The sequence below is a fragment of the Acipenser ruthenus genome, chromosome 2, assembly GCF_902713425.1.
Source record: "Acipenser ruthenus chromosome 2, fAciRut3.2 maternal haplotype, whole genome shotgun sequence".
Lineage (NCBI taxonomy): Eukaryota > Metazoa > Chordata > Actinopteri > Acipenseriformes > Acipenseridae > Acipenser > Acipenser ruthenus.
In genome coordinates this window covers 11,011,872-11,037,228 of record NC_081190.1, presented here as the reverse complement: position 1 = coordinate 11,037,228, position 25,357 = coordinate 11,011,872, and the positions used below count along the sequence as shown (strand labels likewise).

The 25,357-nt window shown below is 40.6% G+C and overlaps 1 protein-coding gene across 2 annotated transcripts in view; it reads right to left on the bottom strand.

Annotated features, from left to right (window-relative positions):
* The window catches only part of LOC117403718 (PDZ domain-containing protein 2-like), a 113,328-nt gene extending 97,376 nt beyond the window's left edge, over positions 1 to 15,952 (bottom strand). For both annotated transcript variants that reach the window (XM_058989308.1, XM_058989314.1), the window contains exon 1: positions 15,014 to 15,952. The gene's annotated coding sequence lies outside the window, so the exon portion shown is untranslated. The remainder of the gene's footprint in view (positions 1 to 15,013) is intronic.
* Between the last annotated feature and the right edge of the window lie 9,405 nt (positions 15,953 to 25,357).

The window sequence follows — 25,357 nt, the reverse complement described above, 5'->3', positions numbered from 1 at the left end:
CTCACCTTTCTTCCCATGTTTTCAGCATGCTTTCACAATGCTCACCTTGCTTCCCATGTTTTCAGCATGATTTCACAATGCTCACCTTGCTTCCCATGTTTTCAGCATGCTTTCACAATGCTCACCTTGCTTCCCATGTTTTCAGCATGCTTTCATGATGCTCACCTTGCTTCCCATGTTTTCAGCATGCTTTCACAATGCTCACCTTGCTCTGCTTTCCCCATGATATCCCACAGTAAGCTTTTAAAAGAGCAATGCTTGGGGAGAGGAGGGAGTTACAGTGGGGATTGGCGGATAACTCGTGAGCCACAAGCCCGTACTCTACATGTCCACCCGCCCATTCCCAGTGCAGCAGTTCTGACCGTAATTGATAACTTCTCATTGTGTCCTATTTATACCCCCTGTCTTTATTTACTTGCCAACGTTTATTTATGTGTTCTGATCCCGGGAGGCTGCAGTGCTGTTGTAACGAGTGCATGACAGTTTAGTTTGGAGCGCAGTTCTATAAGGGAGTGAGTGACTGCCCAGAGGAAAGGAGTAACATAATAACATTTCAATTCTATTTAAAGTAGTCCTGGCTTCCATGGAAAGAGTGGTTTACTGTAAGAAGGTGTTCATTTATCTGGTTGCTTGCATCCTTCAGATGGGTATTTAGACCAATCAGCATTACGTTCTCCAATAGAAGAGCTATCTACGACACTGTGCAAGACAGTGAAAGATAGTGACACAGTTAATGGTACAGTACAGTTCCAGCAATAATGAGTGTGCACACTATCAATTACTGATGAGACTGCTAGAGCTTATAATGTACAGAGATTCTGAACTGATGAGACTGAATACACATACATTGAAATTGAATAGTTTGTGGCATACTGTAGGAGAACCAACAACACCATCCCAGATTAATCTTGGGTAACCATGCAATAAAGTAATCTGATTGACAGTTCGAAAAGTCCAACTAAAAGCAATGCACTTTTAATGTAATGGCATGTAATGGCATAGTACTGTGTGTTTTATAAAAGGAAGCAAGCATTCAATGTGTATCCAACTTGCTGGCAACTCCCTTAAAATGCGGTTTCTAAATCTACTGTGTGGGTAGAGTTTTTTCAATAGAAATCTGTTTTTCCAGTCAAATAACATTTTCCTAAAAAAAAAAATCCAGCAGTCCAGATCTGTTTCGAAGCTAGTGAGAGTTGGCTATGCTGATTTATGCATGGTGTGCCAGACAGTAAGTGTTTAATATTCAATATAATGGCATCCCATCAGTGACATAATGTTGTTTCGACAACGGACAGCCATTGGAATCAGAATGATTTTCTGTTCCATTAGACTGCTGTACATGTCTTACTATTCAGAATGCATTTGATTTCCTGTTCCATTAGACTGATGTTCATGTCTTACTATTCAGAATGCATTTGATTTTCTGTTCCATTAGACTGATGTACATGTCTTACTATTCAGAATGCATTACCATGGCCTACCATTACTTGCTTTAAAAAGTTTAAAGTTTTAGCAGTGATGGCTTGTTAGTAGATGCTAGGAAAGCTTATCATCCCCCCTCTATTTGACAAAATAAACACATTTGAAACAATCTCACTAAACGCGCTGGACTAACGGCACATTGTGTATAACAAGCTCCCTGTGTACTTGATTAGCAGCAGAACACCTTTGGAAGCTCTCCTATCAATACAACTGCGGTGGAAGCAGGAAGCAATGTAAGATTGACGTCGGCATCACAGAGAGAAGTGGAAATAATGTGATTACTGTATACAGGAGACAATACATTCATTGTAAACCAAAATCAAAAGGCAATGTCAAGAGAAGGAGTAGGGCAAGGGTATTGCACAGGTAAAGACAATACTGTTTCTGCATTCACAGGAAACTGTAATTCTGTACTGTTCAATAATATCTACTGTACAGGTTACATTTAGATACAAGGGTTCACAAGAACACAGGCAGAGTGTGGATTAGATACAAGGGTTCACAAGAACACAGGCAGAGTGTGGATTAGATACAAGGGTTCACAAGAACAAAAAATGGCCAAAATGGTTTCATAGACCAATTACAAAAAAATATCCAGAGAAAAAAGCCACTTTACAAAACGTTTAAAAGGGACACAGGTATGGATTATATTACACAATAAGAGGTGTATGAGTCACCGCTCCGATCCCCTCTGCAGGTATGGATTATATTACACAATAAGAGGTGTATGAGTCACCGCTCCGATCCCCTCTGCAGGTATGGATTATATTACACAATAAGAGGTGCAGAGTCTCCGCTCCGATCCCCTCTGCAGGTATGGATTATATTACACAATAAGAGGTGCAGAGTCTCCGCTCCGATCCCCTCTGCAGGTATGGATTATATTACACAATAAGAGGTGTATGAGTCACCGCTCCGATCCCCTCTGCAGGTATGGATTATATTACACAATAAGAGGTGCAGAGTCACCGCTCCGATCCCCTCTGCAGGTATGGATTATATTACACAATAAGAGGTGCAGAGTCTCCGCTCCGATCCCCTCTGCAGGTATGGATTATATTACACAATAAGAGGTGTATGAGTCACCGCTCCGATCCCCTCTGCAGGTATGGATTATATTACACAATAAGAGGTGCAGAGTCACCGCTCCGATCCCCTCTGCAGGTATGGATTATATTACACAATAAGAGGTGTATGAGTCACCGCTCCGATCCCCTCTGCAGGTATGGATTATATTACACAATAAGAGGTGTATGAGTCACCGCTCCGATCCCCTCTGCAGGTATGGATTATATTACACAATAAGAGGTGTATGAGTCACCGCTCCGATCCCCTCTGCAGGTATGGATTATATTACACAATAAGAGGTGTATGAGTCACCGCTCCGATCCCCTCTGCAGGTATGGATTATATTACACAATAAGAGGTGTATGAGTCACCGCTCCGATCCCCTCTGCAGGTATGGATTATATTACACAATAAGAGGTGTATGAGTCACCACTCCGATCCCCTCTGCAGGTATGGATTATATTACACAATGTCTGAGAAAGGTGTCATTTCTGCAGGCCAGTAAACAGGACCCCTGGGGGCTGAGTAAGGGTGTTTTTAAATGTAAAGAACTGTGCTTGCAGATCACTGAACCCCTTCATGTCAGGACTGTGCTTGCAGATCACAGAACCCCTTCATGTCAGGACTGTTTCAATGCAGCTGTTAAACTTAGTATCTGCACAGTGTTAGCCATGCTGTATTAAAAGTAATTACTGCACAGCACATTTAAACTCTAACAGATTTTAATAGAGCTGAGATTGTTCTATCAGTGTCTCCTTGGGTGTTAAGATACTGTAGCGATCTCGGTTGACGCAGGAAGGCGCATTACACAAGGTGAGACAATCCACACTCAGGCAGAGGGAGGGTGCGAACCCACCTCTCGCACAAAAGCATAGCGCCGATACCGCTGTACAAAAAAGCTAGCTCCTTTGTAAGGAGCGTATATCGGGCTTATGTTTTTGTGTGTGATTATGTCACCTACCAGCCCTGTTGCTGCCTTCCCCCGCGCAAGCTACAATACTATTAATGAAATAGTTGCATGATGTGGACCAACCAACTTGATGTCTGACATGGAATGTTTTTCTCCCCACCCCCACCCGGGTCTGGTTCATATTAACTGGTGCACAGTGAGAAAAGTTAGTCAGTCAGGGCAATTGCTGGAATGCAGTCTGGAAACTAGCCTACTCTATATTGTCCAAAGCCTCACAAACACTGTATAATTCTGCAGATATTACAAAGTTTTTTTATAAGTGCAGAACGGGTTAACATGAATGTAATAAAAAGCGAATGTGTCTGAAAGACAGCCAGCTGAACATAGCTGAGCTCCTGTGCTGTGACTGGCCTGATACACCATTAGGCGAGCTTGCAGTACACGATGATGTTGACAGAGCAGGTATTCCAGGTATCTCTGAATCTCCTGGGTTATATGGCCTTTACCTCCCATTCCAATGTATGAAGTGTTAATATAACCATTCTCCAGAATGCAGCGTTCTACAAGGATGCACTCCTGAGACCTGGAATGGAATGTGAAATAATAAATCTACAGAAGAGCAGCTTGACCTGCAGCTAAACAGATACCAAAACAGCCAGCGCAGTGCTTCAATGCATCGGCATTGGTTTTGCAGCTGTGTTCCTAGGCTGGCTTATCTCCAAGATTCAATTGTGGCTACCCAGGGTTCAGCCAGCAAGCCAATTTTAAACAACAGATCTTCAAGCCACAGGTGAACAGGAGGCCCCTGGTATGTATATCTTGGCTGACTCCATCGTGGATTCAATCACAAGATGAACAGGAGACTCGTTCTAATGGCTTTTACTGCTTGCATTTGCATTACGTGCCTAAACTGTTGGTTGCTACTGTAGCAAAGTTCAGGTTCTATATTTGTTTCCTGGATGTCAGGGCACTGTATATTCCAGGGTCTGGTGTAACTCTAGGATTCACTGCGTCAAGCAAGACAAACTGACAGCTTTCTGTAACCTTGTATGGGCCCAGATATCAGTTCCTTTACAATTCTTTATACTGTATTTGCACAGCAAATTAAAAACATTGTGAATAAGGGAAATTACCCAAAAAGAAGTTATTTCCAAGATCTGGGGGTCTTTGTCCCCTGTATTTCCAATACAGTGCAAATATTTTCTATTTTAGTGGCAGTACCTAGTATTTATTCACTGTAATACTGAATAACTAAATGTGAGGTTTTTAAAATGGTATTGTAGCTGTGCATTGTGTAATACAGTCCAATACCATGGAATGGCTATGCAACTCGTAATGCACCCACATAATGAAAATAAAGCATGCAATTATTAAAACCTCATGGGGGAACAGCTTAATATTGAATAAATAAACCAGGTCCATACCATAGCCAGGCTGGAACAGGCACGCAGATGCCATGTTGTTAAGGAACCAGCACTGCTGATCTGTGCCTAGCACCCTGTGTTTTTGTACAACTGCAAAGCCTTTAGACAAACACACTAAAGAAAGGACACTAATTTGCCTGCGTTTGTGCTCCCTTCATGTGGAAAACCTGCAGTGTGACTTTCCGGTTTGCAGGATGATGTCAGATGTTTGCAATAAGAAGTCACACTTTCCTGTTACCATCAACTGCACATTGTCAACAGATTCAAAACAAGCCACTGTGAAAGCGCTGTGCCAGCCAGCCCAGGACTCCACACTGTTTAGCAGAACTCCCTGGTATCGCCTCCCAGTTCCACAGTGCTGCATTTTCCACTAGGATCAATGGTTAGGCAGGAGGCCTGCTGCTAAGGCAATGTATATAATAATACGCAAATCTGCTAGCCTTCTTGCATAACTTTTCTTTGCATCGTATTGTGGGAAAGTGAAATGAAATGATCTCTTCTATCCTTCTATCAGTCTTGCCATGTTGGTCATGCAAATCAGTTGAAGACATCACACCCACAGCACGTTGGGACATGGGTAATATTAGAAGAGCTGTGACTCTCCAATGACTTTCAGACAGAACTGGTATTCATCAGTGTTTGTAAAAAGGTCAATTCAAAGGATACCGTGTTTATTTGACCTGGGATACAACATTAAGCTTTCTATTGTTACCCGGTGTAGTTCTCGGAACGCTCAATTATCCCTAATTCCATTGGAAGCTTTCATCCATTACCAAATGAACATCCCAAACAGACCTTATCTAAAATCAGGAATGCTGGGAGCTCTGAGACTGCCATTCTAAAGCACAGAAATAGAACGAAACACAGCAGTGTCCTCTACAGTCTGGTGATAGCCTTCTCACACAAAGCTTTAATTCAGCAGACAGTAAGAGTGACCCTGGACTAGAAAAAACGAAAACCAAAGTGTATGAATGTACAGTATGTACTGAAAACCAGTACCTGCACTGCATACGCGTGTTCCTTACTTCCCATATAAACTCCCTCTGATTGGCTGCAATAAATAGTAACTGGGGATGCCTTTCATTGATCGAGGATAGTTAGACCCAATTGAGTGCACCCTGCCAGAACAAGCAATATAGCACCATGGAATGTGCGCTTCGAATCTTTGATTGTCACTGGTCTATAATTAACTATGTATTTAAATGAATGAGATCACCCACACGTATTTTGGCATCTGCAAAGTTGCAGATTTGTTCTAAAACATATAGATACGAATTAAAACAATCCACATTTATACAGTCGTTTATGCTGCTTCCAGGCCAGAATAGCACCCTCCCAACAGAAGCCTGCATCCCAGATCTACCTCAGTCTTAAAGAGAACACTGTATTACAAATATACATACCACCAGTGCAAGAACAGAAACGTAACTATGCATTACCGGACTAGATATATAGCCACTGTCATCAGAATAGAAAAAAGGGATTCTAAAAAATGTCTTATTTACCAGACTTGATGTGAGTTTGTACTGTGATTTACTAATTAGCAAAACATCCATTTCATTTGTACGGCCTTCAGCAAGATGATGGTGTGAGTGCATTTTGAGATAAAGATGCTTGAATTAATTATGTGCGAGACTGTAAAAGTTATTTACAGCTACTTTACATATTTAAAAAAAGCTTAAGCTGTTTTGCTGTGCAGTGCCATTCTGAAAAGGTGACAATCGTTTTCTTATCACAATCCTCCAGAAATGTCAAGCATTGGCTAAAAAAGTTTTCAGGTGGATGCTATGTTTTGATTCCCGGGTGTAAAATCATTATCTGTGGGAGGTGTCACTAGGTTGGCATGGCAACAGCTGAAGATGAATGCATTATTAGAAATGGTATAAAGTAGCTCAACTTCAGATGCTGCTCTTCAGTTCAGTTGAAAGAGTTAAAGATCTCACTTTGACATTCACATCTGTTTATCATCAAGAGTCCACAAGGAACCAGAAACCCCCATCACAGGCTAGGCTGCTGGTGAGACCTCCTGTACAAGCCAATAGTCATTAAGTAAACTTTATACACATCAGTAAAGGCCATATTGAAAGGTGAGGAAATGGGCAAAGTCTACAATTGTTGCTTCTTGGATCTATAATGTTAAGAGGCTTGGCTTTTCCAGCGCTAGCCATGGGTTTTAGTGGAATAACGATACCGATTTATTTTTTTAATTACTTTTGAGCATTTTAGACTGTTCAAGAAACCTGTTAAAGAGAATATGTGCTGGTAAAGAGATTATCCTTATGCACTCAATGGCAACTCAGACTGAAGGACACTATCTACTAATTAGGATTTAAAATGTACCCTTATCCTGTTACAGTAGCGATTTCTGTTGAGTAGCCACCCCTGCATTTCAGGTTAGGTCATATTAAATACAAACTAGAAAAGTTTCACTCAGAACAAAACATTATGAGACTGCCTTCCTATACGGCAGCCATCTTATTAGTTTATCTTTTACTTACTGTACTTCACTCCTTGGTAACACAATTTGAAAAGATTGAAAAGTTAGGTTAATCCAACAAAATAATTCCAAAAATTGTACCTGTCATGATGTTCGATTTGAAATGAAAATGTGTGGAACATTTTGACAGTGTTTGATGCAGCCAAACCATGTGCTGAGTCCATCATTAAAAAAAGTCACATCTCCATCAGGTCCAATTGAATCAGCTCAATCATGACAAGTAAGGTCAAAGCAATGCATTGCATGTGTTCCTCCCCACCACTGTCTAATAAGGTAAGCCATTGCTGTTGGGCAAGGTGCTCATTGGAAAGCTGCCGGACAGCTGGGGTCTCTTCTGGAGAAACGGAGTTCGGAGCTCTTTAAAAGAGGGAAACTGCAGCACAAGCCACAGTCTGGGAAAACAACCTCCAGCCAGCATGACAACCTCCAGCCAGCATGACAACCTCCAGCCAGCATGACAACCTCCAGGCAGCATGACAACCTCCAGCCAGCATGACAACCTCCAGCCAGCATGACAACCTCCAGCCAGCATGACAACCTCCAGGCAGCATGACAACCTCCAGCCAGCATGACAACCTCCAGCCAGCATGACAACCTCCAGGCAGCATGACAACCTCCAGCCAGCATGACAACCTCCAGCCAGCATGACAACCTCCAGCCAGCATGACTAGCAATCTGGGAACTAGAAGCCTTGTGAGTGGAAATGTTTTGTTTATTGTAACTATTTTGGTTGGAAGTGGGTCATCGTACAACAGCATGGCTAACAGTCAGCCAAGAATAGCTATATTACTCTAGCCTTTATTTAATTGAATGTGATGTTATTCATAGTTCATTACATGCATAAAGCAGCTGGTTTTTTACCCCATTTTGGACAGTGGAATGAATGGCCAAAGCGGATGGAATAAACATCTTGCCACTTCCCAGGGTTACTTAGTGTCACAGCTGAGGTTTGTAGCTCACATCCTTGTCATGAGTGTTAGAATTCTAGAGTTGTAACATGCTAAATCACCATGGCACTTCAGTGTGTTAATCCCATGTGGCTTCACTGAATGTTCCCCTATACCACTTTTCTCACCCCTTCCTGTCAACATCCAATGCTTGGCATGTAAAATTAGACACATGGGTCAGCCAACATTACAGAATTAGACATGCATATATATATATATATATATATATATATATATATATATATATATATATATAGATAGATAGATAGATAGATAGATAGATAGATAGATAGATAGATAGATAGAATGTCAGGATAATACCGTAAAACTTCAATTAAACGCCCCTGGCGTTTATTTACAATATTTGCCAGCAGACCAAGCACATATTGGAGACCGGCAATTATTTGAGACCAGTATTTATATTACATTGTTAGCTTCATATGCTTCATGTGGTCATTGAGAAGCCGCTAACACACAACCTTGTAGCAACATCGGAACTCAATTTAAACATTCCAGCAACTTTGTTACAAGGTTGTGTGTCAGTGGGAACTAAGTAACAGTTTTGTTTTATAACAAAATTACATTGTATTGTACACCGTCAAGTATAAAGTGAAAGTATTATTACTGTCTTTTTATATACACTGGTTAACATGGATATGGTACGCAAAGCGTTGGAAAAGGAACAAGCAGAAGTACGAATTTTTATTTAAAAACGGAATTAGATCTACAAATGTTAATAATAATAATAATAATAATAATAATAATAATAATAATAATAATAATAATAATACAAGCTTCTAAAATGTTTTTAAAAATGAACAATAAAAGCAATAAGCATCATTATCAAAAATAATTTATTGTTTAATCTCAAACTTGTACATTGTTAATACAACAAAACACACCAAGAGGTTTGTATCTGGCCTATTTCAGCACACTTAAAATTATCAGAACTTTTAATACTGTAATAACTGCACTGTTTCGTAATTTAAGGCCTACCTTAAATTACGTTTCCTATGATTATTATTTATTAATCCTGAGAGTCACTTTCATCGCTGTCACTACGATGCTGATGTCACTAGCAGTTCATTACGCTCAAGCTCCTCCTCATCTTCCTCAGCTTCAATGGCAATGACAGAGACCCGGCGTTTAATAGAGACCCGGTGTTTATTTACAATATTTGCCAGCAGACCCGCCGCGTTTCGGAGACAGGCAATTATTTGAGACCTGGCAATTATTTGAAGTTTTACGGTATATAATGTAATATAATATTAATCCTTAACACTTGTAATCATACAGTACTTTCAGTTCAATGGCCAAGGGTTTGGGCTGCAAATATGTGTAAAGTTTAAACCCTCCTTTCTGTAAGCCTGTAAATGAGAACATCTGTTCCCTGTAAAAACAATAATCACAGCTTCATAGCACAGCGTAATGAACTGTTTTAATGGCTTCTGTCATCAATTAAAATTGATACAAAGAGCCAACAAATGTATTTTTATTAGAGCCCATGAGCTAAAAACCCAGCAAATGCTCTTTTTCAGTTCAAGATACATTTGTGCTGGTTTTAATTTGTGCTACAGTGTGGCGGCAATTTAAGAAAGCACACAATGTTTTTAGTGTCAGCGGTTCAGACTGCAGTGAGCTCAGATAATGTTGAGAGAGTAGAGATGGACTGATGGTGTCATGCTCAGGTAATGTCAGGAGAGTAGAGATGGACTGATGGTGTCATGCTCACGTAATGTCAGGAGAGTAGAGATGGACTGATGGTGTCATGATCAGGTAACGTTAGGAGAGTAGAGATGGACTGATGGTGTCATGATCAGGTAATGTTAGGATAGTAGAGATGGACTGATGGTGTCATGCTCAGGTAATGATAGAAGAGTAGAGATGGACTGATGGTGTCATGATCAGGTAATGTTAGGAGAGTAGAGATGGACTGATGGTGTCATGATCAGGTAATGTCAGGAGAGTAGAGATGGACTGATGGTGTCATGCTCAGGTAATGTTAGGAGAGTAGAGATGGACTGATGGTGTCATGATCAGGTAATGTGAGAAGAGTAGAGATGGACTGATGGTGTCATGCTCACATAATGTCAGGAGAGTAGAGATGGACTGATGGTGTCATGCTCAGGTAATGTCAGGAGAGTAGAGATGGACTGATGGTGTCATGCTCACGTAATGTCAGGAGAGTAGAGATGGACTGATGGTGTCATGCTCAGGTAATGTTAGGAGAGTAGAGATGGACTGATGGTGTCATGATCAGGTAATGTTAGGAGAGTAGAGATGGACTGATGGTGTCATGATCAGGTAATGTCAGGAGAGTAGAGATGGACTGATGGTGTCATGCTCAGGTAATGTTAGGAGAGTAGAGATGGACTGATGGTGTCATGCTCAGGTAATGTTAGGAGAGAAGAGATGGACTGATGGTCCAGTGCTCTGGTAATGTCAGGAGAGTAGAGATGGACTGATGGTGTCATGATCAGGTAATGTCAGGAGAGAAGAGATGGACTGATGGTGTCATGCTCACGTAATGTCAGGAGAGTAGAGATGGACTGATGGTGTCATGATCAGGTAACGTTAGGAGAGTAGAGATGGACTGATGGTGTCATGATCAGGTAATGTTAGGAGAGTAGAGATGGACTGATGGTGTCATGATCAGGTAATGTTAGGAGAGTAGAGATGGACTGATGGTGTCATGCTCAGGTAATGTTGCAAGCAGTGAGCCGAGGATACAGATAATAATTGGGAATTTAAACAAACAAATAAATACATAAATAATCAAATAAAAACTGGCAAGAAAAATATTACAAGTATATCTGATGGCAATGATGACAAAACTGAAAAACATTATATATAGAGAGAGAGAGAATAATAGATGGGCTTCAGTGAGTTACAGGAAAATAATTTCATCTAGGGTTTCTGTGACATCATAAATTACGAGACCAAAGGTCAAGTAATTTATAAACTGTCACAGAAACCTGAGATGGAATTGTTTTCCTGTAACTCACTGAAGAGGCCCATCTATTATTTTGTATAATACATGGATACCCTTGTGATGCTAATATTAAAGAAGACGAGGTTCAGCACTACAGTTTTTTTTTTTTTAAACGTAGTGTTTCAGTGCTGTACAGACGTTCTATGTCGTTATCCATTTCTCCAGTTTCTCTGAGATACAAATGTACCAGCTTAAAATCATTTTTGTTAACGTATTCTCATTTTATTGATCATTAATGAACATTTCTGTACTGTGGGTGTTGTCGAGTGATTGAAAACGAGACATGTTGTGTTTCAATTGAAAGTGATGGTCTCGAGGCGTCGAATGGGTCAAAGTTCAAGTATATTTTCCTCTAGAGGAATTATCACTTTTTGACGTCACTACTGTGGTATTATGCCTTTTTTTAATGGCTCAGGATGCAAATATAGCATTCATCCATGTATTATATAGATATATATATACACACACACACACATTATTTTTTTAATAGCTGTATGTAACAGATGGGATCCAGTGCTCTCAAGGGGGTGAAAATGGATAGGAAAGCAGTTGACATTTCCTTTTCTTGAAGAAGTCGAGCACATATGCAATCCATGCCAAACTGCAGTCCCCACTATCATTGCAGTACCCCCTTCACACCCATACTGCATACCAGCATTGCAGCACCCCCTTCACACCCATCCTGCATACCAGCATTGCAGCATCAACATGCACAGTACTTCTGCTGTAAAATTATTTTCCCCAAACACAATTAAACATGCTTCACCATGCAGGCACTTTTGTCTTTACCATCACTGTATGTCCTCTCAATTCTTGCTAGTCCAGTCAGTGCCTCTTTTTTGGATAGACTGCTCAGAGAACTTAAATATCCTGCTTGTTTTTTTTCTATTGCCAAGTGTGCATGAGACACTGCAATCTAAGTCATGCAGTTGTAACTGCGCATATTGCTGATTTTAGCTGTAATGTTAATTTGTATGCTATTTATATACAGCTATTTTCTGCACAGACAAGTATGCAAAGGCAATCTGAAATGCATAGGTTTATATATAATCTACACCACACTGTACCAGCATTAGAAGTTAACTGGAAGTTTGACTTCTCAAATAGAGAAGCTGTACAATGTGTTAAACTGATAACAGCACAGGCAGTGCTAAAAATGCAAGCCTTCAGTTTGCAATGTGTTTCCTGTACAGGTGCAGCACCGGATTCCCTGTAAAAGCCCCTCTGGTATAAATGGGATCTTGGTCAACATTGGGGAAGGGGGTATGACAAGACAAGAATGGTTAGAATTACACAGAGGATACTGAATGATCGTACATGGTATAGGGTTTTCATTCCCTGCAGGAGGATGACCCAGTAAACCACGAGCCCCAACATGGGCGAGTGGTGCATGCAAGGACCTTCTCCTAAGGGGAATGAAACCGTTACCATGAACGATCATTCAATATTCTGTTTATACTAGCAATACACAGCAATAACATGCCCTTTACTTGGCCTCTTCGCAACTGTCTTTTTAGATAGAACCTTGAGCTCTGTCTGTCAATGTGCGCCGTTCCAGGTGTTAATGAAGGTTAAGTCACACGCAGGCAGGGCAGTAACTGGCATTTCTTGACTAAACTTGTTCTCAAGGAAATCGGGGCCCAAAGCAAAACAACAATAGAAATGTGAAATGATTCCAGACATTTTAAAGTTGTTATAAATCCTGTATCGGTGGCAGTATTGTTTGAACTAGCGAAGCACAACTCTGTGCTGAATTTCAGCTGAACTGGAATGGAAGCAAAGGCACATTGCAAACTAATCCAGGTAAGTATGGTATTCCACTTATGTTATCCCACTGAAGTGGAATCACAAACATGTATCCCAGGCTTGTGGTATAAAAAAAAATACAAGCAAAGAAGCCAAAGATCTTGAACACAAGAGCATGGGGAGCACTGAGGGGGCAGCAATAAACACAGGCTGTCTCAATACTGTCTCAATAGAAGAGTGCAGCAGCTCTGGTGTCTGTGCGGTAAGCACTGTTCACAGAGTGTTTGCCTATCAGTAGTTTTTCTTCCTCTTTTCCAGTTGCAATGAATCTAGCAGATATTCAAATGAAGCGGAGTGGAGCACTGGCTATCAAAGAAGGAAGAGTGAAATGAATGGGAATATACAAATGACATGTGTCCATATCTGAGGGGAAATCATCCAGAAAATACAGTACTGTATAATGAAACTTGATCTATCCAGGCAGACCAGTTTGTCTTTATTATTGCTGAGGCTTGAAATGCAGTCAATTCTGTTTTGTTTGGTTTTTTTCTACTTTTTGCCATTTCTACTGATATATGTATTATTTTTTTTTTCAATGCACAGAATATACTGTAAAGCACAGTATTCACAAGTTTTATATTACTAGCTTGTTGATAATTAAGCTGTAAATCAATTACTAAAATAAAGTATACACTGATAACTAGGACCATGTAAAGAATCCTGAAGAACAAAACACTCAAGAATTAGACTTCACATCAGGTTCCATTCAGGAAACCTCCAAAACCCTTTATACTGACTGCAACCCCAACCCGTAAATCAAGGAACACAGGTGTAGCTGAAAGCCAGTACAAACTCACAATAACCCAGAAACAGTACCTGAAGTGGAGTGATTGAGCTATGCAGTGTGAATATTATTAACAGTACCTGAAGTGGAGTGACTGAGCTATGCAGTGTGAATATTATTAACAGTACCTGAAGTGGAGTGACTGAGCTATGCAGTGTGAATATATTATTAACAGTACCTGAAGTGGAGTGATTGAGCTATGCAGTGTGAATATTATTAACAGTACCTGAAGTGGAGTGATTGAGCTATGCAGTGTGAATATTATTAACAGTACCTGAAGTGGAGTGATTGAGCTATGCAGTGTGAATATTATTAACAGTACCTGAAGTGGAGTGATTGAGCTATGCAGTGTGAATATTATTAACAGTACCTGAAGTGGAGTGATTGAGCTATGCAGTGTGAATATTATTAACAGTACCTGAAGTGGAGTAATTGAGCTATGCAGTGTGAATATTATTAACAGTACCTGAAGTGGAGTGATTGAGCTATGCAGTGTGAATATTATTAACAGTACCTGAAGTGGAGTGATTGAGCTATGCAGTGTGAATATTATTAACAGTACCTGAAGTGGAGTGATTGAGCTATGCAGTGTGAATATTATTAACTAATGGTTACAACTTGGCACTCAGTACCTACTGCACTTACTAAATTGTACACAGATACGTGATTTCACACTAAAGGCAAGCCCAAGGTTTTTGTTGTGATGCATCTATCTGAAGTTTGATCCGTAAAACGTCTTGGGGCTTAACAGATTGTCATTCCCGCTCAGTGGACCACATTCTGGGTTGGCGTTTCCTTGTGGTTGATGATACAGCAACAGCATGCGATAGAGAAGCGCGTTCCAGGGTGTGTGTTGGGTGAGTACAAGACATGTATAACCCATGCTTCACATGGTGAGAATGGGTGTGTGTGTTGGGGCTAAAAACGCCTATTGTGGTGAACTGACCTAATTTTGGTGATAACCTAATCAAAATAACTTGACTATAATTTTAAAAAGCTTAATAACAGAAGTTCCTAATTGACGTAAGGCATCAAGTCAGCTATTGATGTTATTTTTAATGCATTGGATTAGTCAATGCCACCAGGCTACAGATTGAATTTACCTTGCACACAGTGAAGGCAGAGGAGGCTGACGAGTCGACAGTTCCGCGGGATGATGTGCTGTCCCTGGTCAGTGCCCCTTCTTCTGTTGCTTTGTTCGGTTCCGTTCATAATTTATTAAAGTGTTGAGATTTGCACAGCAGTCAGTCGACCGCATGGTCATGATACACATCCTTGTTCACTCACTCTACATTTGATTTGAGCATTTCCCAAATTCTGGCGATTGCTGAGGGTCCCACGTCGCCGTCCAAAAAGCAAAAACTAACATGAACTCCAAGTACTTAGGCGTCGATCTGCTACCACAAAAGCGTTGCGTTTGAGTATCTTTCAATAGTTGTCTATCTTTAATTTTGGATAGACCTAAAAAAATTAAAATAAAAAAGTCGTACTTAGTTTAGTACAGCAATAACCGTGTTCCACATAAGAGAGAATGCATCAATTTTTCCAGTCGCAATCTCACTGCACTTTTCCGCTGTTCAATATAACAAGAACACAGTTCTGAATTACCTCACCAGGCGAACGCAGTCTCGTTTTATTCCAACAGGCTGAATTTAGCTACTGTCATTTCCTTCTGTGCAATTTCGTTTTTCATTGCCCAGTTTGTTCACATCCTCAACTGAATCCCTGCAGCTGCACGTCGCGTCTAACAATAATCTATATTTAAAGCAACATAAAACGCAAACCATTCCTTTATTTATCCGATGGAAATAGTGACGGTAAGTTAACGGTGCATGCATATGAACAAATCAGACAGTCAGCAGGCGATTTTAACTAAGCCTGTGGGATGTATATTAAGTTTAAATATTCTCCTTGGAAATCTGTAGAATAACTCAACTGCTGGAAGTATGGTTTTATTTATTCTAAAAATAATGATTTGAATAATAATGGTTTATATGGAATGGGTATGTCTGTATATATACCCACTCATTGCAAAGCCTGTTTCAAATCCAACTGCGATCGAAAAACTTCCACTCCGGCAGTTTTCCACCAAGGGAGGGGGAGGAGGAGCAGTCTGTGTTGTTCAGTGTGATTCATGGAATTCTAAGCCAATCGGTGGTCGATATTCAATAAGGGCGGGGTTTTATATAGGACAGCAAACCAATCATAAAAAAAGCAATGGGGTACCCCAGCGTAAGGGGAACACGTTCACGTTGTATTAAGCAGCTGTTCAAACCGCTGAAAGATGTGATGCAGTGTGGTGTGCTCAGTACCGTCCCAGAAATGAGTCATGAGCCAGCCCGTTCGTTAGTAATCAAAGCTGCAGACAGTGTTCCACAGTCATGTTCAGTGTCTGGGGGAATGTGTACTCCCTAGTTTAGATTTCTGTACACCCCGCTTCTCCAAAAGACAGCCTTGTTGGTTTATCGGTGTGTTTAGATTACGTTACCCCCCTCCTAGAAGCTTTCTGAACACTAATGCAGCTCAAACTAATTAGCCTATACAGCGCAAACTAAACATGCCATATGTAAACTATTGTTTTATCATAATATAAAGGGGGGGGGGGGTAGTTATTTATTTATTTCTTAGCAGACTTGTTGGTGCCTTTGCATGTAAAACTAACAACAGAACACCCAAACAGCTGACATTTTCAACCAGGGCTTGTGAGGTAATAACCTTCTTAAAATGATGTAAAAAAAACATGTTTTTAAACCGTAATCACATCACAACAATCAATGACCTGCTCTTCAATTAGAAAAGTACACACACTACACGAATGTGCCCTGTGTGTTACTGCAGTAAAAACGAGACGGAATCAGTACACACACTACACGAATGTGCCCTGTGTGTTACTGCAGTAAAAACGAGACGGAATCAGTACACACACTACACGAATGTGCCCTGTGTGTTACTGCAGTAAAAACGAGACGGAATCAGTACACACACTACACGAATGTGCCCTGTGTGATACTGCAATAAAAACGAGACGGAATCAGTACACACACTACACGAATGTGCCCTGTGTGTTACTGCAATAAAAACGAGACGGAATCAGTACACACACTACACGAATGTGCCCTGTGTGTTACTGCAGTAAAAACGAGACGGAATCAGTACACACACTACACGAATGTGCCCTGTGTGTTACTGCAGTAAAAACGAGACGGAATCTCCTTTGTGGGGAATACATTTTCAACCCCCTTATCTCCGCCTCGGACTACAGAACAGAGGGGCTAAACAGTCTATCCTCTTTATTGTGTATGCTGTACTCTCCTAATGGTGGTTTAAACAAGGCTGATGAGCAAAAAAAAAAAACTCCCATTCATTTAAACATGATCTGAGGGCTCCTGAGATTTGGGTTTGTTTATTTTAGTACAGTACAGGTCCAGTACAAGGGTAGTGTAACAGATTGTTTTATAAGCACACCCCACCATAAATAACGACAGGAACACATACAGCAGGTGTATTCATACAGCACGCTTTTACAGTACAGTCATATACAAATATTAAGAAGACTACTAAAATAATATGTACAATAATAATTATCACAATGCAAATGTATGGTAAATTATCCACCCTCATAGCAGCAAGGACACATCCAAAATTACATTAATCAGAGACATTTACACACACACAAACACACACACACACTCACACACACACACACCATGCTAAATCCTTAAGTCTAATTGGTCAGCCATCTGTTACCATAGTAAAATATATATACAAAATATAAATATCGCTGGTTCGAATCCTGGCAGTGCTGGGTTGGCTGAGAGACCTCAATACCGTGCTGGAGTGCAGTGTGAGTCACGCGATCAGGAGAATGCTGGTTCGAATCCTGGCAGTGCTGGGTTGGCTGAGAGACCTCAATACCGTGCTGGAGTGCAGTGTGAGTCATGTGATCAGGAGAATGCTGGTTCGAATCCTGGCAGTGCTGGGTTGGCTGAGAGACCTCAATACCGTGCTGGAGTGCAGTGTGAGTCACGCGATCAGGAGAATGCTGGTTCGAATCCTGGCAGTGCTGGGTTGGCTGAGAGACCTCAATACCGTGCTGGAGTGCAGTGTGAGTCATGCGATCAGGAGAATGCTGGTTCGAATCCTGGCAGTGCTGGGTTGGCTGAGAGACCTCAATACCGTGCTGGAGTGCAGTGTGAGTCACGCGATCAGGAGAATGCTGGTTCGAATCCTGGCAGTGCTGGGTTGGCTGAGAGACCTCAATACTGTGCTGGAGTGCAGTGTGGGTCACGCGATCAGGAGAATGCTGGTTCGAATCCTGGCAGTGCTGGGTTGGCTGATAGACCTCAATACCGTGCTGGAGTGCAGTGTGAGTCACGCGATCAGGAGAATGCTGGTTCGAATCCTGGCAGTGCTGGGTTGGCTGAGAGACCTCAATACCGTGCTGGAGTGCAGTGTGAGTCATGCGATCAGGAGAATGCTGGTTCGAATCCTGGCAGTGCTGGGTTGGCTGAGGGACCCCACTGGTTAGGCGCCCCTGCATAGGTTCAGAAAGAGGAGATTGGCTTGGCAGGGGAGCGAAGTTCATCTGCTCATCTCCTCCTCATCACTAAGTGGTTGCATCAGCAAGGGGTCAAAGATGCAAAGATTTTTGGCACGAATATCAAATTCCACTAACAATACATACTTTGTATATTGCAACAGGTCGCCAACATTACTGGAGTAAAATAGGTTTTATGGGTGTGATTCGCCAAATATTTTGGTCGCAAATACTTATAGCTTTACAGTATTTTACTTTTTTTTTCTTGTATCACCATGACCAGATAAAAACCTGTATCTCAGCTTGATCAAAGAAACAAGCTTTAAATTTATTTGTCAAATATAACTCTGGATACCAGGTGCTCTGCTACGTAGGACTTTATATCTCTTACATAGGACTTCTTTTAAAAAAAGTGGAAAATCAGCAGTTGTTAATATAAATGGAAACTGACGAAACAAATCCAACGCAGCTTATCTGATTAAAGTGTCCGATAACGTGCTCCTGTGCTGCTAGCGACAGATGACAAGCCATGACCAGAAAGGGAGTGATACAGAGGGCTTTTCAAATAGCACGCGGCTCCATATTACTATCCAGCATCAACTCCTTACAGATTTTGGAGAGTCACTGGCGCTTAGCCAGGCTGGTAACAAACTGGCTTCAGTAGAACACAGTTTTCCATTTTTAAATGCCGATCACAAATAGCAAACATTTCAGTAATTCACACTGAAAAATAAATGGACATTTTGAAAAACAGTATAATTCTACAGTATTCGCCCAGCACCTTCAATATCGTAGAAAACATATCTGTTTACAGTCCGAGAGAACATAAACAAGACAATTCTAAAGGTTACAATTCTGCACGCTTATTTACGTCAGATACAGGATAGCTTCAAGGTTATTAATTTTTTGCTTATTCATTTCCATGGCAACTTACTCAACAAGACAGGAGCAGCGGTGTCTGCTACGTTTAGCAGCATATGCTGTGCAGATGAATAGCCACCATTCAATATAAATCATGAATTAGAAATTACAAATACTCCCCGTAATAAATACTGAAACGTTGGGCATCTGGATCTTCTGAGGAAGATAATATGAAATCTAAAATTACAGCTGGTTTTGTGGCAGGCCAGTGTTTGGAATATAAAAAACATAAAGGATCAGCTGACTGGATTTAGACAGAAAGGGCAAAACAGCTACCTAAAAGGAGTCTAAAGCATAGCGAAGTCTAAGCAAAGAGCTGAAAAGCATAGGTGGACAATGTAAAACAAAAAGCATGGTAAACCACTGTAGAATATACAGCAAATTTAAAAATGGACAACTTTTGCAGGGTATGCCAAAAAAAGTCAAGTTCCTTGTTAAAACTGTTTTTCAAATGTTACTTTTATGATATAATACTGGATGTATTAATTCATATATATTATTATTGATGAACTGATCTTTGAGTGGCAGCACGGTGGCATAGTGGTTAGCGCTGCTGCCTCACCAGGGTCCTAGGTTCGAATCCGGCCTAGGATACTGTCTGTGTGGAGTTTGCATGTTCTCCTCAAAATGCCTCAAAAGTATAGAAAATGGCTATTATTCCCCACAAACTTTGCTTTTGTGACCAGGACAGTGATATTTTGAAATTGACCTATTTCCAATGAGAAAACGGGCGAATTTGTGTCTTTTCGTTCACATAAAGTCAGAAAAAAACAACATATGAATCCAAATGAACATGTATTTATACTAAAGTAATACAAAAATGACTACAAAAGATTTAGAAGTGAGTAGTTTTTCGAGATTTACGATTATACTGTAAATCACTTTCACGAATCAGCCCCCAAATGTAGTCTCCCATCACGTTCTCGTTATACTGTCCTTGGTAGCGGCGTTCAAAGTCCAGTATATCCTGGTGGAAGCGCTCGCCTTGCTCCTCCGAGTACGCTCCCATGTTCTCCTTGAATTTATCAAGATGAGCATCAAGGATATGGACTTTGAGGAACATCCTACAGCCCATTGTGCCGTAGTTCTTCAGAGTCTCAACCAGCTCCACATAGTTTTCGGCCTTGTGATTGCCCAGGAAGCCCCAAACCACTGTGACAAAGCTGTTCCAAGCCGCTTTCTCCTTACTAGTGAGCTTCTTGGGGAATTCATTGCACTCCAGGATCTTCTTTATCTGTGGTCCGACGAAGACACCGGCTTTGACCTTTGCCTCAGACAGCTTAGGGAAGAAGTCTTGAAGGTACTTGAAGGCTGCCGACTCCTTATCTAGAGCTCTGACAAATTGTTTCATAAGGCCCAATTTGATGTGCAGTGGTGGCATCAGCACCTTCCGGGGGTCCACAAGTGGCTCCCACTTGACATTGTTCCTCCCCACAGAGAACTCGGTCCGCTGTGGCCAGTCCAACCTGTGGTAGTGCGCCTTGGTGTCCCTGCTGTCCCAAAGGCAAAGATAGCAGGGAAACTTGGTAAAACCGCCTTGGAGACCCATCAGGAATGCCACCATTTTGAAGTCTCCTATGACCTCCCAGCCGTACTCATCATACTTCAAGGCGTCCAGCAAGGTCTTGATGCTGTTGTAATCCTCTTTGAGGTGCACCGAGTGAATGCACCGAACTGGTGGGCTTAAGGCCCCTGTATTTATACTACTATTTATATTACTGGAAAGTTCTAGAAGTTACTTCAAGTTTACTCAGCACTGAATCTATCTGGAATGTTCTGGAAAATAGGTAAATTTCAAAATATCACTGTCCTGGTCACAAAAGCAAAGTTTGTGGGGAATAATAACCATTTTCTATACTTTTGAGGCATAAGCAATTAGGAAATAACACTTACTACCCAGGAACAAAAAAAAAAAAAATTGTTACACGGTTTAATGGATGGATGGATGATCTTTGAGTCATAAGCTGTTACTCTACAGAGCGTAATAAATAAAAAAGAATAATAAACAAGACGTTTGCAGTATCAGTCCCCCCCACCCCCCATCCTCACACTTATCAGATTCCTTGAATACTGTGTTAGCTGTGTTTGGGTTTGATTTCAAGGGGGGGGAGGGCATGTATAATACATTTCGAAGTTTCTCCTGTTGGATTGGCTTCTGCAAACGATTTCCATTTTAACAGCCATACTTGTTTACACACTGTGGCTTATGTAATTTACATATATACATATCAGTAAATCAAGTTACTGAAGGTGGGGATTGTGCGTGGGTTACAATACACATTATTTACTCAACATGAGCTTGACTGATTGGAGCTTCACAAATACACTTTGTATGTAATTCCAGAGCCCCTTTATAGTTTATTGATTGTGTCTCATTGTAGAACTCTATTGACTGGTTTCACAAACCTTGGGTATTGCAGTCATAAGCTACTGGTGGGGCTGTGAAACCAGCCTTGTGCTTCTGCTACCCTCAGTCAGCCTGCTACTGTTCTCCAGTCTTACAGACACACATATCCTCAAACCGAGGGATTGGACTGCCAGAAAGCACAGAAGAAGGACTCATTGTGGGGATTAGGGAGTGGATTCAACTTCCTAAACTGAACAGGCTGTCGTGTTTGTCAGTGATTTTGTGTGTGAGGGTAGAAGCTGTTTTGTTGAGGACTGGCTATTTCTGTACTAGATGAATTGTATAATTAACACGATAAAAAAAAAAACTTGGTGCCAGTGGTCACATGAAAGTGTTTATGTCTAAAAGCTTAAACAAAACAAAACAGAAAAAACCTGCTTGGGTTTGTGTGCTAACCGTTCACAGGACAGCTGCTCACACTTGCGAGTTGTGTTCTTTTTCTAGACGCATTGCTGTATTCATCAGAGAGAAAACAAGCCCACAGTTTTACCAAAGCATTCCTGTGGTATACTAGAAAATTGAAATGCTGATGATTGCGTCAAGCTGTATTAATTCTAGATCCAAAACTAACAATACAGTGTTTACCAGCAACAAGGTACCGGAACAAGAACAGAACCGCATAACCCCCAATAGATATTCAAGAGTTTCCAACCCGCATTCCACAATCCTTCAACAACCAACGGCACGGCACGCCTCTATCTGCTATGTAACTCAAGAATTGTACATGTTAACGAGTGTTACATTTACATGGATTTTAGTCAAGTTTTGCAACACAGAAGGCTGGGGAGATTTATAATTTTTAAGCATTATTTGAAGATTGCCTTGACTGAGGAACTCATGTTTTTCTGTTATTTAAACATCCCTCAAGTATCTTGGTTTATAATAAGGGAGAGGACATGGTCAGAAACCCAAATGCTATTATTTTGCATTCTGGAATTATTTTCTTATTTTCTGTATTGTGTTCTTAGTGTCATGTCCATAGTGGTTAAAAACCAACATTGTTTTATGTACACAAAGTGAATAGGCCACTTTAATGTGATAGAAGTGTATGAGTAAGGGCTTTGGAAGTGCAATCCATCTGCTGTCTGTCACTGTACTCACCCTTCTGCTACCATATTCTGAATATCTGCTCCTCCTTGTGCTGGTATTGGATGATGTCCAGTCTCCCAGACATTGGCAACACTACTCATAGCATGAGACATACTGTAAAGTGCTTCCCTGTGCAGGAGCCTCACCCAAGGTTGTGAGGAGCTCAAATGCAGCAGTATTCCCTCTGTTTTCCAGGGTTACCGTGGGGGCTGCCAGCAAACACATTAACAGCTCCTACCTAATCATGTTGCAAACACTCCAGAGTGGATTTTGCATCCCATGTTGCCCTTATTGTACTCAAAGTTATATGTTCATGTGATTTGAACATGTTTTGTTTTTCAATGTTCAAGTGGCCTACTCACGCGTACTATATATACACCTTGTATCTAAAGAAGACTGTGCTTATTCAACCAGGAACCAAATGGACTACATGTACAAAAAATGCCTCCAAATGAAGGAAAAAGTGCTGGCAGCCTTCCTATAAAAACATGTGCCAGCATGTGGAAATGTGTGATATATGATGAAAACAATACAACAAATAACCATGTATTTATACAGAAAACCCATTGTGAAAAATGTTTCAGTAAACATTTTATTAAATACGACTTGCATATGTGCCGCATAGTTAACTTCTGGGGTGGATGTCTAGCAGACATCTGTCATTTCAAATCATTTTAGCACATTAAACATGTGACCCTGATTGACCAAGCCATAATCAATGTGGGCAGATTCACAGTTGAATCAAAGTCGCCTGAGCACACAACTTTGCAGAGAGTTTGCAAACACAAGGAGCCCTGTTGTTGCTGAGACCAGGGAACATCCTTTGCAGACATCACCCTAACTGCCCTGAGAGAAAATTCCAACACAGATAAAGCAATTTCCTTTGACATGTACCCTGTATTTCAAACACTGCTGCTTAGACATCCCTATGGTATTTTAGATTTTGACCAGACATATGATGTCTACCATCTTTAATTGTATTGAGTTAAACGTCTAATGAAATCATGCATTTCATCTAAATGTAATAGTGTTGGTAAAGTAGTTGAATGTCCCATTTCATGTGTTATTTTAATTGGATACCATTCCATACCACGTGCAGGATCATTAGTATGATGGTATGTGCCAGGTTTACACCACGTATCTGGGTAAAGGTCCAATTCGATTGCTGCCAGTGTCTAGAAAACTATACCTGTCAATTAACACATGGCAACAATTAATGGGACTGCAGATTCACTCAAATTGATTATCTGGTTACCAAATAAAACTTGTCTTCATAATAAACAGCAGCTGACAAGTGTAGTTTCTCCTGTTAAGAGTCTGCCAAGTTAGGGAAGAAAAAAAAGTAAATTGGTAACTATACCAACAGAATTGTATTAAGAAGAGGTGAGCAGAAAACCCACACCACATTTTTTTTCTTTTTTATAACAATTTTACATCGTCGGGCAGGGACCTTTAATTGATCGATTTCTTTACTTCTGCTTTTGTAACAAATGCACCACTCCAACCAACAGTCTAAATCAATTTTTTCCCCCTGAATTAATGAGCACCCACGTCCGCCTGATTAGCAAAGAGAAGTGCTTATCAGGATTTGTCAATCCAGGCCTCTATGCTGCCCTAATCTACCATACTGGATGAAGACAGATATTCCCTCATCCTCATCCCATAAGCAGTGTTCAGCAGTACCCTCTATGCTGCCCTAATCTACCATCGGTAGCCATATTTAAATTTGCAATAAAGATGACTGACGAGTGTATATCAATTTTTATCTTTTGGGAAACCAAACTCTAGATGAGATTTTGGATGAGTCCGAATCAGACACCAACACTTATTCAAGTGCTGAAAAAAAAGTAATACTGCTAGGCATCGAACTTACCAAAGCACAGCTTCTGGACATGAAAAAAGAAAAGGATACAAAAAATCTTCAAAGCTGCCATTTCAATGGCAGTGTTCAATTTAACATCTATAAATACTTATTCGTGTTTTTAATCAATTCAATGTTCATTAAATAATAAAAACATTTTTTAATTAATGCATTTTGGTTTTATTTATTTAAGTTTTAAGCCTATTTTTTAGGTCAGAGGTGGAAGGATATTTAATAAAAATTACTTTTTTGTTAATTAAAACATGTTTTTTTTTTTTTTTTTTAAATTTAGTTAGTTGACCCATTTTATAAGCGCAATAAGGCACTTCAGGGTGTGGGATATACTCTAATATCCACACGCCCCGGGCAGTTAAAGCCACTCGGCTTCGGCTTGTGATAACGCACCCTGGGTGTGTGGATATTAGAGTATATCCCACACCCTGTCATACCATATTGCTTAAATATACCACCGTCGTAACCCTGCGAAGTGAAACAAGAAGTAGATTTATATGCAGGATGAACTGAACTCCCTTAGAAAACATCAGCCATGGTCTAGACAATTGTATGGCCTGGTTTGGACATAAAATAAATAAAAAGGAAATGAAAGGAAATAAAAAGATAAACTCTGTCTA